The sequence below is a fragment of the Chaetura pelagica genome, unplaced genomic scaffold, assembly GCF_000747805.2.
Source record: "Chaetura pelagica isolate M959 unplaced genomic scaffold, ChaPel_1.0 scaffold344, whole genome shotgun sequence".
NCBI classification, from domain to species: Eukaryota; Metazoa; Chordata; class Aves; order Apodiformes; family Apodidae; genus Chaetura; species Chaetura pelagica.
In genome coordinates this window covers 3,264,655-3,276,009 of record NW_009953098.1, presented here as the reverse complement: position 1 = coordinate 3,276,009, position 11,355 = coordinate 3,264,655, and positions in this window count along the sequence as shown.

Sequence of the window (11,355 nt, the reverse complement as noted above, 5' to 3'; positions counted from 1 at the left end):
CATTCCTGCAGATAAGGACAGATACAGCCAGGATATTCGTTAATGCTCACCCTGAGAATAAGACTTAAAATAGGAAATTAGTGAATTGTCCTCTGACACAGCATTAAGTCCTAAGTATTAAATCCACACATTTTAGGAGCTTGTTGACAAGCTGGAAACGATCCAGGACACTTTTGCAAAGATTTCAAGAATGCTGAACACATCATGCAGTTGAAGACTCCAGCAACTCTGGCTATTTAGGTTATTCCAGAGAAGGTCAATGGGTGATTCACTCACGGTGCTTGTTAGAAGAGAGGCATTAGAGAAACCACATTTTTTATGTAGAGAGGAAAGAAGCTTTTATATTTTTTTGTAATAAATAGTGACAACGATGGAGTGATATGACTATGTATCCACAATGGAATTAATTCCTCAGCACTTAAATTATTTAAATAGAGAATGTCTGTTCTCTGGGATATGCTCTCGGGACATTTGAGAGCAAAGACTGGACACTGAATGAATGGGGGCAAGTCTACAGCTCCGTGCTGCTGGTAATCTTAAGGTAATTAGAATGGTTCAAGCTGTTTTTAAGAACCCATGCATCTTTCAGGAGAAATCCTCAATTATTTCCACCACTATGCAGCATTTTTTCTGTCACAGTTTTACTTTGAATCTTTCAATGAAACATATGATTTTCCATCTCATTCTCCAAGACTGTCTTCTTGGCAGGGATCGTAAGAATTTTTTATTCTCTAAGGATGTCAAAAGGTTCTGTATTTTGTCAAACTTCGTGGTAAGTAACTCAAACATTTACTTTCCTCTTTCTCTGGCTGCTTCACAGATAGAGTGCAGGACCTTTTCCCCAAGCCAGTATATCATATCCCGGATCTGTAAGGCAGTCCTAGGAACAATCTGAATGGTTTCTATGGCACTCAGTAAGACATGATATCAAGGAGTAAGAGTGGTAAAGTCATTAGTGGCTGCACACAGATAGTATGGTGGTCAAACAGTTGCTCTGTGCTCAGGATTTCTATTGTACTGCCAGTGTCTAGTGTAGACAGTGTCACATCTCTGTGCCCTGCTCAGCCAGCCATCACCCCTGGCTACTGTTAGCACCATCCTGGTAGTGATACCTGCCACTTCGGTTGTGTGATACAAATGCCATACACACAAACAAATCACAACTGTAGCAAATAAGGGGAACACCAGTGATGACTTATAAGAAGACGCAAATCTCTTATAACATATATCATTCACCCCCAAAAATTCTGTTCTGAAGCCACAATTGCAAATACCCATGGATAAGTTCCTGATCAAGAACCACTGCACTTTCAAATGACTCTGCAAGGCAGTAACTAAGAGAAAATTTAATGTATTTCAATTAAATAGGCTTATGAGTTATTACTTACAATGTTTGCTAGCAACAACAAGAATGACTGGCATTATATGTTGGGTTTTTTTAACTTCAGCTGAGCTACAGAAGCAGAGGGCTATGAAAAGCTACCTGACTAATGTGTTGAGTTCTTGGATTTCTACCATGCTAGGACTGAGTGATCTTACAGCTTAGTAATGACAGGAGTGATTACCTCTCAGAATGGATGTAATGCTACATTTCAGGGCTTAGGTGCATAACTGCTTTCCTCTTATTATGTCTCCCTTTTGTACTTGATGTATTCTAGTCAATGGCACTGTAATTTCCCAAGCAACTCCTGCTTTCATAAGGAGTCCTCCTAATGACTCTGCCTTGCCTCATTTTCTCCTCAACAAAACAAATAGCTCCCCTGCCCTGAGAAAAGCCTGTTTTTATTTTCCCTCCTTTATTTTTGTGCTTGCTATGATGGACCCTGCAGTTCAGGCCATTTTCAAAAAATAATTAATTCAGTGCTCCACACCATCAGCCTGGGATGCTGCAACTCCACAGGACCCTGGTGCTGGTCTCCAGCTAAGCTGCCTGCTCTGCATTGCCCCAGCAATAACTGGATGTTACTGGGAAGAACAGCCAACATGAAGGTGACTAATTTCTGGCCCCTCTGCCTAATTTCAGCATGTCATGGGGATTTGAAGCAGAACATCAGACATGTGGACCCCTGGGCAAAGAGGGATGTAATCTGAAGACCCCTGTAAACTGAAGCAGCTGAATTACAGAGTATAGTGACCAGCCCAAAAGACAAAGGCCATGAAAGAGCTACAGTTATGTCAGACTTGGATCAGTGACTTGTCACAAAACACCCTCTACCTCTGCCATCATCTGGCATCAGAGATTTCAAATACCCTTACACTGCCTCCTCACTTTTTTTGCTGTTTGTTATTTTAAATGTTGCCTATGAGACTTGAGGAAACAATTCTTGTGCTGATTCTCCACAGATAATTATCAGAGACAAAACACAGCATCAGATCTACAAGCACTGACAGATCCCTCCATCCCAAGCTGGTTTGTCCTTGTTTAGTAAGGTGTGCAAGATTTATTCCTTCAGCCACCTGCTATACAAGGCAGGTATTAAAAGAGAGTCAGCACTCCTGGATATATTCATGATGATGAGGGAAATCCTCCAAGTCATAGAAGGCAGATGGTGAAAATCAAGCACTTTACTCACTGTTGCATCTTCAAAAATATCCTCTCTTACATTTTACAGCACTTCATTATTTTATCTTTTTTTTTTTTTTTACACTGCAAATGCATAGAATGTGATAGGTGCTATTTTCTTTCCCTGTTCTCCTTCACTAATCATTATTTGCTTCCAGTAAATAACATTTTTAAAATGCTAGTATTTGTTTTGTATTTATTGGCTTGTTCTTTTTTTAACATATGCCCAAATAAAGAAGCTGACAGTATAAATGACACTTGCAACCTCATTTTTGTATTCGCTTCATGCAGAACATATTCATACTCACGGCACACTTACTAAAGCACAATATCCCTTTAAATCACTCTGAACATAATATCTTTAAAGCACTGATTAAGTAGTTGCCCCTATCAATGTAACTACTGCCTGCTAAGTGTGCTGTTAAATCAGCAGCTCATCAAATGGTCTGATGCTAGGATGTAACAAGTTTCTGATGGAGTTGTGCTCCTTCAAAGAACAAGCATTTTTTTCATCACCCTCTTAGTCACCTAATTTGACTGAGATCTAAGATCCTAATGCATCAATCTTGTTAATTTTCTTGCCAGTACATAAGAAATTGAAGCAATAAACCACAACCTGTTTGTAGTGGTGTTAACATTATTATGTAGTACATCAGCTGACAGGAGCACAGCTTTTCCATTAAACTTCAGCCAATACAACAAGCCTGTAGCTCTTGGGAGTGTCTATCTTGTCGTATCTTTTTTCTTTTCTTCTTCTTTCTAAGCCACTGATGACTCACCCAAAGTGCTGACCCTAAATTCACTCTGCTCTGTGTTGGCTTTTGCATTGTAAAGCACTGACATGGTCACTCATTTCTATTGTACTTTCTCTTTGAGTGATGCTATCATTTTCTGTATCACTAATGTTAAGGCTCCAATTCAAACCAGCAGGTGCTAAACATCTAGGAGAACTGTCAAAAAAATTCCTAATGGGGTTAAAAAGTATTTTTTTCTCTGAATGGTTGAACCTATTTTGTTTAAACATAAAAAGAGAGAAATAACTCGGGCAAATAGCATCCGTTTCAAAATGTCAGCCCTAGAGCTGAAGTTTGGCAAAGTTGTATACACAACTATAAATATAACACAGCATATGATAACATGCACTGTTGAGGAACTGTAAGCATCACTGATAACAGCTCACCCTTGACAAGCTAGCTTCAACATAAAGAAAGAAGTTCAATCTCAAAATTGGACACAAAAGCTAATGTAAGCAAAGTGCCTGTAAAAGCCTCAATGAAAACCATAGAGAATGAAAACCATAAGACAGGATTTTAATGGCAGCTTTGTCTGAATAAAGGCAACAGCATTCCAGCCCTTGGGAGTCATGGTGGTGCTGATGCATGGGAAAAGGGAGAGAGGGAGTTCAGAGGGTTTTTTTCCCCCTCCTACATTTGGGGCAACAACTGAATTGTCTCTTGCTTTCTGCAACCAGTTTTTCCCATCCTTAATTATTAGCGCATTGTTCCCTCTCAGAAAAAAACCCTACACCCCCCTGCATTTGCCAGAACATGCGTATTCCCTGTTGGTGGTTGTTAGAGATACCCTACCAGTATATAACTTTCCATGTGAGGGCTGCCATGGTAACACAATTTACTGTATACCAGGGTTAATATGTGCATAGACACAGAATAATGTGCAGACACACAAATTACTGCTTCCCCATGGACTGCTTCTTCTGGCACTGATTTTGTTACTGTTGTTGGACACATGCTTTATATATAAAGACAGAAAAAAAGCTCTTTGTATTTGATCTTGTATGCTGACTGTTAGGATACAGAACAGAAATGTGATCTTTACACTTGCAGGGGGAAGAGGTTGCAAAATCACAAAATCATTTATTCTCCTGAAAAGGCTACATGCATGTGAAGTAAATTTTGAACTGATCTCCAGGCATTTTTACATATAACAAACAAATGAGCAATTGTTTGTTAAAGGTCCTGTCCACTTGCACTGGCAAGAAGTTTTTTATTCTAAATAAGTATCATTTTGAAAAATAAATGAGGCAAAATAAAAGCTTTGCAAAATAGCAATGGGATTTCCTACTCTGCAGCTGTGTGCTATTACCAGCAATAGTATATCACTCAAATGCTGCTTTTAAAGGGGTAACTGTCAGCCTACAGGGATTAAGATTGAGAATTTGCAATTCATCATCTTTATTTGGAAGTCTGGTAGCTTGCCTGCCCAAATTAAATACTTTCTCTATCACAAGTATACTTTTCAATTAGTTAGAAACATGGACTGCATTTGATTTCAATAAATAAACAAATTATAAACTCTTGAATCTTTATTAATTTAAATCAACAGTTTAAAATTCAGTCTTGCAAAGTACATGACACTCTGAGATATCTTAATATAATTATGCCAATCTGTTTTTCCGATTGTCAGAGCCTCAAACATTAACTCAATTGCTTGAAACACTTTTCACTTTCTGCAGGCTGCTGGCATCAAGCTCCTTTAGGATTTTGTCACAGAGATTTTGCTAAGGGTGCACTGAAAGCAGAATCAGGCCCATATGTTTCCACCCTCTTTCTTTTTGTCTCCCAAGAGCAGATTTACTCTTAGGAGTAATGTTGTTTATTCTGTTTAAAGACTCCCAGTAATTTTCAGAAGTGGATTTGCAACCAGAGTAAACTAGAACTCACTGTTTCCAGCACTGTTGATAGCATTCAGGCAAGACAATGGGGGAAAAATATTTTTAACTAAGAAACTACTACTTATATCACATGTTAGACGACCTATGGATAGGCAGAGAAACAACACTACAGTGGAGACTGAAGGAGTTGAGCCTGTTGCTTAGATTAGAGCTACTGATGGTATTGCTGAAACTCTGGCTGGGCTGTCTGCACAGTGAGAGCAGCTCTTGGCTTTAACACACATTCAGCTCACTTTTATATGTGCACACAGGCACACACACTTCCACGGACAGAGGTGTGTTTATGCATCCATACACATTTGCAGGTCCTGGACTCTCCAGACCAGGTTTGGCTGTGTTACGTACCATGCATATGAGTGAAGAACATGCTTTCTGAAAGGGCCTGAGAAGGTGCAGGAAGTAGCAATGTCCTTGATTTAATTCAGCACCATGTTTCTAAGATGTTTATTGACATTATTGGGTGAGTAGTGTGGTTAATAACCAAAATTAATACAATGCCAACCTCTTCTCCTTGGACTGCATGTTCTGAGACAGAGGCTTTGGCAGTTTTAGGAATCTTTGGAAATGTTGGATTGCCAAGTTTCTGTGGACTTTAAAAGAGATTTTAAGATTGTAGGATTCCCAAGGGTGCAAGACAACACATCATGCATCATGACAATCTCTTGCTGACGAATCACTCAGGGGTGCTTAGAAGCAGTAGAGCTGTGGGTGTACAGTGTCAGCCCAAAGCACAGTGATTCAGTGTCGTGCTGGCAATAACCACATGGTTTTCATGGCACTCTTAGAAGTACAAATGCCTTTTGCTTTGACTAGAATTTAGTATTTCTGGAATCTCATTCCCTAATTTCTGCTTCATGGGAGTACAGACCTGCTGACAACCCTGTGACTAGACAACAGAACCTACAAATTCCTTCACGAAGCTCATTGCCACTTCTGAATTCTCCCAGCCCCAGGCTCCTAAGGAGACCAGGGGCTCCCTTGTTTTCAGTACTGGATTCTCCATTAAAGCCATGAACACTAACGGCTTGAACTCCGGTTAATGAAACAGAACCACAGAACCACAAAGCTGGAGCTATCGGCACAAAGGAGAGAAGAAATAAATCCAGGTAAAATGAATAAGAGCTATATTGCAGTGGTTAAATGACTAAACCAGCAAGGACTAACTGCACATCAGACTGTTCTTCCTTCAGTGAAAGGAAGTGTGCTGAGAGGAAATCTCCTTTGGTTACCGTAAACACAGAGTAAAAGCACACATAGGACACCACGTATTATTCACCAGCTATAATTGCTTCCTGTGAAAAATGGACAAACAGGCAAAAGTCATTAATCTGACTTCTCCCTGGGTTTAACCGAGGGGATAGAAACTTAACATCAGAGCTCAAGTGTGAAGCACTCCAAGGTGCCCGAGCAAACAGGCAAAAGAGCTGGCTCCAGCAGATGCAGGGTGCTCCAGCCTGGCTCTCCTCTACCCAAGGCAGCCCCTGTCCAGGAACACAAGCCACCCTGCACATGGCATGATGCAAACTACACCCCCAGGTGACGCTGTGGTGGTCTTTCAGGGACTGAAAAGGTCTTTCAGTGTGCCCAGCTCACAGCCCTGCATCAGTGCTGCCTTCCCTGTGCAGCACTGGGTTCAGAGGTACAAGCCAGCAGACACTTTTAGCATATTGACCTGCAGCAGTTTAGAAATACTGTTAATCTAAACCACATACAAACAGTTTCGTTCTTTGTAGGTCTCCAAATGTTAGGCAGAACTTGTCCTTAATGAAAGACCATCACTTATTTAATCATGCCTTTGCAGCTTATGCATAATACAAATGCACAATTTGTTTCCTTTTTGCTTGTGTGTAACACAACATAATTACTCATCTTCAAATACAGAATGACAGTAACTTCATATATGGTTTTATAAAATAACATTTTTCCTTTGTCTGACACCTTCCCTCAAAACCAAACCAGAACCCAAACCAAGAAGCTGACACATCAGTTCAAACTGAGTCATACTTGTGTGCAACAATTGCTTGCTAACCATTAATCTAGTTGAAAGTTTATAAATACCACAGAGAAAACAGGATCAGTTCTCCATTTTAGTGTTATATAAAAATAATATGGTAGCTTGATTCCATTATTTACAAACAAAAATGATTGAAAAGTGTGTACTTTCTGTATTTAATTACACAGGAGAAATATACTCAAATGCATAAAAAATCATTGCATATGATGGGTAGTTCTGGACAGGAATTCTTTATTGTCATGATTTGACATTCACTAGGCATTTCAAGCGAAACCCCCTGCTGGCCTAACTTGGCAGTGGCTGTCATGTTTTGTCCAAGTTGTGCCAGCTTATCCCAAGGCATCCCCGAGGAACGGCAGTGGCTGTGCTGGGGGGTCTGGTGCTGATCCTTCTAATGGCTACAGTTGAAGCTGACAGAAATAGTCCAATCTGTATTTTTAATTCAATCTGTGTTCTTTAATGATTTTTTTTTTTTTAGTTTTGTTTGTTTTGTGGTTTTTTTTCCTTCTGGTGAGTTTTGCAAACCTCTTTCCAGCAGTTTCTCTGGGATTTATGAAATACTGCTCTAAGAATGGAAGCTTTTCAGGACATCTCTGCTGGTATGACAGTGCATGTGTCTACCTGCAGACATATTGCTCTGTGGTACATGTAAGAACTGAAACAAATACCTCAAACACACTTCAGATTAAAAGTAATTATTCTTTTTCCCCTTTTTCCATATTCACTGAGTTCTTCCTAAGAAAAATCCACCACTTTTCACCAGTAAAAGAAGAGTTTTCTCCTGCAGAGTCATGATCCAAGAAACTGCTGAACTATAGGACAGTTGTGGTGCCATTTTGTTTCAGGCTAGGAAAAGATATGTGCAGTACCCAAGTTTCTGCTGTGATGCAGATCACCTAAGAGAGATCACTGACAGAAACCACTTCTGCAGTTGTGAAGTCTAATAATAGAAAAATGTTTACACGAAACAGGCAAGTAACTTCAAAATAAAAATCAAATTCAAAACTGAAGAAACTCGTTAAACTCAAGACCAGTTCCTAAGGGAAAAACTAAAACAAAAAAGTACACTGTCTGTACTATATGGTCATTGTATGTGTTAATCCATTTTGTGAGTGCTATTAAATTGGTTTAAATATAACATGCAGGTTACATTTCCAAGCTGTTTCAGGAAAGGCCTTTTCAATGTGTCCTCATGGGAAAATCATGACACGATTTAAATAGTGACATTTCCAAAAGCAGAAAAGTTGCACAGTACGAAACTGTCTGACTGTGGAAGAGATTAATATGCTATTTACTGTGGCAAATACTAGTTACGTCCCATCATTCAGAGTTTACTCTTTAATTCATGCAAGGGGAATGCAAGTTACTTAAGTTGCAATTACATGCACCTTAGACTACTGAAGTTGTGACAGAGTAGTAGGAGAAACATAAAAGAAATCCTGCAAGTGAGCTGCAAGAGGGACAAAAAAGCAGCTTTTAATGTTTTATGACAGACATAACAAGGCGGATCAGAAAGCACAGACACATTGCAGACCTCAGGTTCGGGAGGAATAAGGCAATGGGTTAAACACCAGCGAACAGACTGGTCAGTGGTGTTTCCAAAAGCATAAACTGCACTCACAGTTTCTTCTAGGATCAGTGAGAAGAGGCCAAAGCCCAGTTTTAGGCTGATATTATAACAACTATTTTAATGCAAAATTTAACTCACTTTCTAGGGAAAATGAAATCTTTCATACCAGAAGTCTACTTAGAGGGGACTGTGGCTGGACAGCACTCAGATCTATACTCCCTCCTGTAAACCTCAAAGACTGGCAGGAAAAGTTGCAAGAGTCCACAGAGAGCAAAAGCTGCACAGAGCATTCCAATGGAAAACAGTCATGAGCAGGAGTGCCTGACCATTCCAGCTATTGACCCCTTCACAAAGGGAAAAGCAATCACATTTGATGGCTCTACCAATACAAAGATTACAAGAAACTCCACTTAGAAGTGTGTAAATCTTCCTAAAAGTCATATTGGAAGAAACAAAAGTTTCAGGTTGCAGTTTAAATAAGCACACTTGCAAACTTGCCCACACTTACAGCCAGCAATTGTCCAGATACTCTTTCACAGAAAGATACAAGACATGCTAAGCCAAGAAAAACAAGCTCTGATTCTCCACTCTGCTGCGTGAGTACAAAATCCTCAGAACCTGAATAAATAACGTAACTTGCTATGGCAAGACCAGTCTGAGTTCCAGTAGACTTGGTTTTTGGCACAAACCTGTTTTGTAGTAATTATTTTGAATGACTTTACCTGAATTAATTTAAACTGTTTGCAAAAGAACCCTATCTGCGGATTTCAGAGAATGCTAAAAGCAGGTAAGAAGGTGATGAAACTGCATAGATTTCTATGCCATTCATGTCCTCTTACCTAATTGAATCCTCTATAGACATGGGGAGCGGGCAAAAATGACAACATGTGTACCTAAATTTTACTGGCTCTTAGTTTTACATCATTCGTAAAACTTTCCTGCTCCAAACCATCTCACTGTTAGACTGGTAATCTGAGTGTAGCATTTGTGCTGATTGTATTTAATCTCAATGTAGAGGTGAGAGCAGCATCCATTGAATCTGTATATGCCAACTCCTGTACAACCATCAGATTCCTGCTAAAGGGTGCCTGAACTGAAACGGTGCTAAATATTTGCTTTAACCTGACAACACTGTGCGGAACATTGAGAAACCCACTTTCCAAGCTATGCTGGAAGTTATGCATCTCAGCTCCACAACTCTGGAATAAAAATTGACAACAAAACCTCTGTGTAAAACAGAAGACACAGCCAGATCACAGATTAAGACAAGTGATTAGACTAGCAACAGAATGTAAAGCTTTTCCTTATTCATTACTACATTAAGCAAACTGAGAGCATCCAAGTAGCGCATGGTCACCAGTAATAATGATGAGAGGTTCAGTTTGCAAGTTGTATATTATACTGAAATTTTGGTTAATAATTTTGTACCTGTGTATACTGTAATTGCATATTTCTTCTTAATTTTTAATGCAATTATTTAACATACGATTAGCTTTTTTTTTTTTAAGGAAGGGAAGAAAGGTTATGTTTCACTTCTTTTGAATTGGGATGAGAGACACTTCACTATGAAACAGGATTTCTGTTGAGCACTCATGGAAAAATAATATCTATATCACAATTAGTTTTCTTAAACAGTGATGTTTTTAACAAATATCACTCCTTTAAGAACTAGTATCAAGATTTCCATTACTTTTGTCTAATCAGTGAATACATAATTACAAATTACTAATATACCTGCAATTATAGCCATAAAGCTTCAGCAGGCACTATTTCCCACAAATGTTTAAATAGCTTAGAAACCATTATAAATACAACATTCATTAGTTAACAGAGTCCCAGCAACATCACCACCAGCAGTGTTAAAAGAAACTTCCTGAAGTTTCATCACAAAATACAGCACAGTAGCATAAAGGAAACAGTGATAAGTATTTCATTACCAACTGAAAAATTATTGAATTATAACTGATAAATTTGTCAAGGCATGCATAGTAAATAGTCTTCTCTTTTATTTTTGTTTAGCTATATTTAATGGTTGCAGTAAAGAGAAGATGAGTGGCATTTCAAAGAGGAGGAGGAATAGTTAGAAATAATAAGTTGCACTTCAGACAGAAGTCAATGCTAGCATTCAACTGAGTTTGTAAAAGCATTTAAGAGACTGGATGCTGCTTAAAAACAAAGGAAAAACAGATTAGTGTCTGGAAGCTGAATGCACTGTAGACAGTAATTTTAAAAGCCCAACTCTTCCTTCTAGTTGAGTTGATAAGGGAAAGAAATACTGCTGGATCATAGACTTGTAAACTCAGTTGTTGTAGGTCTGTAAACCCAAATGCTACCTTCTAAAGCTGGTGAAGAAAAGAAAGAGGATTGCCCTTGAGAGGCTGATGTTGAGTAAGTTCTGCAGCACCTCCCACAATGCTCTTTGCTATGTACTTTATGTGTTCTACTTAAGTTTAAGAACTGATAAACAGATGGTGCAACCCACTGTGCAATAGGTTTCTTCTGCAATCTTTTCTTTC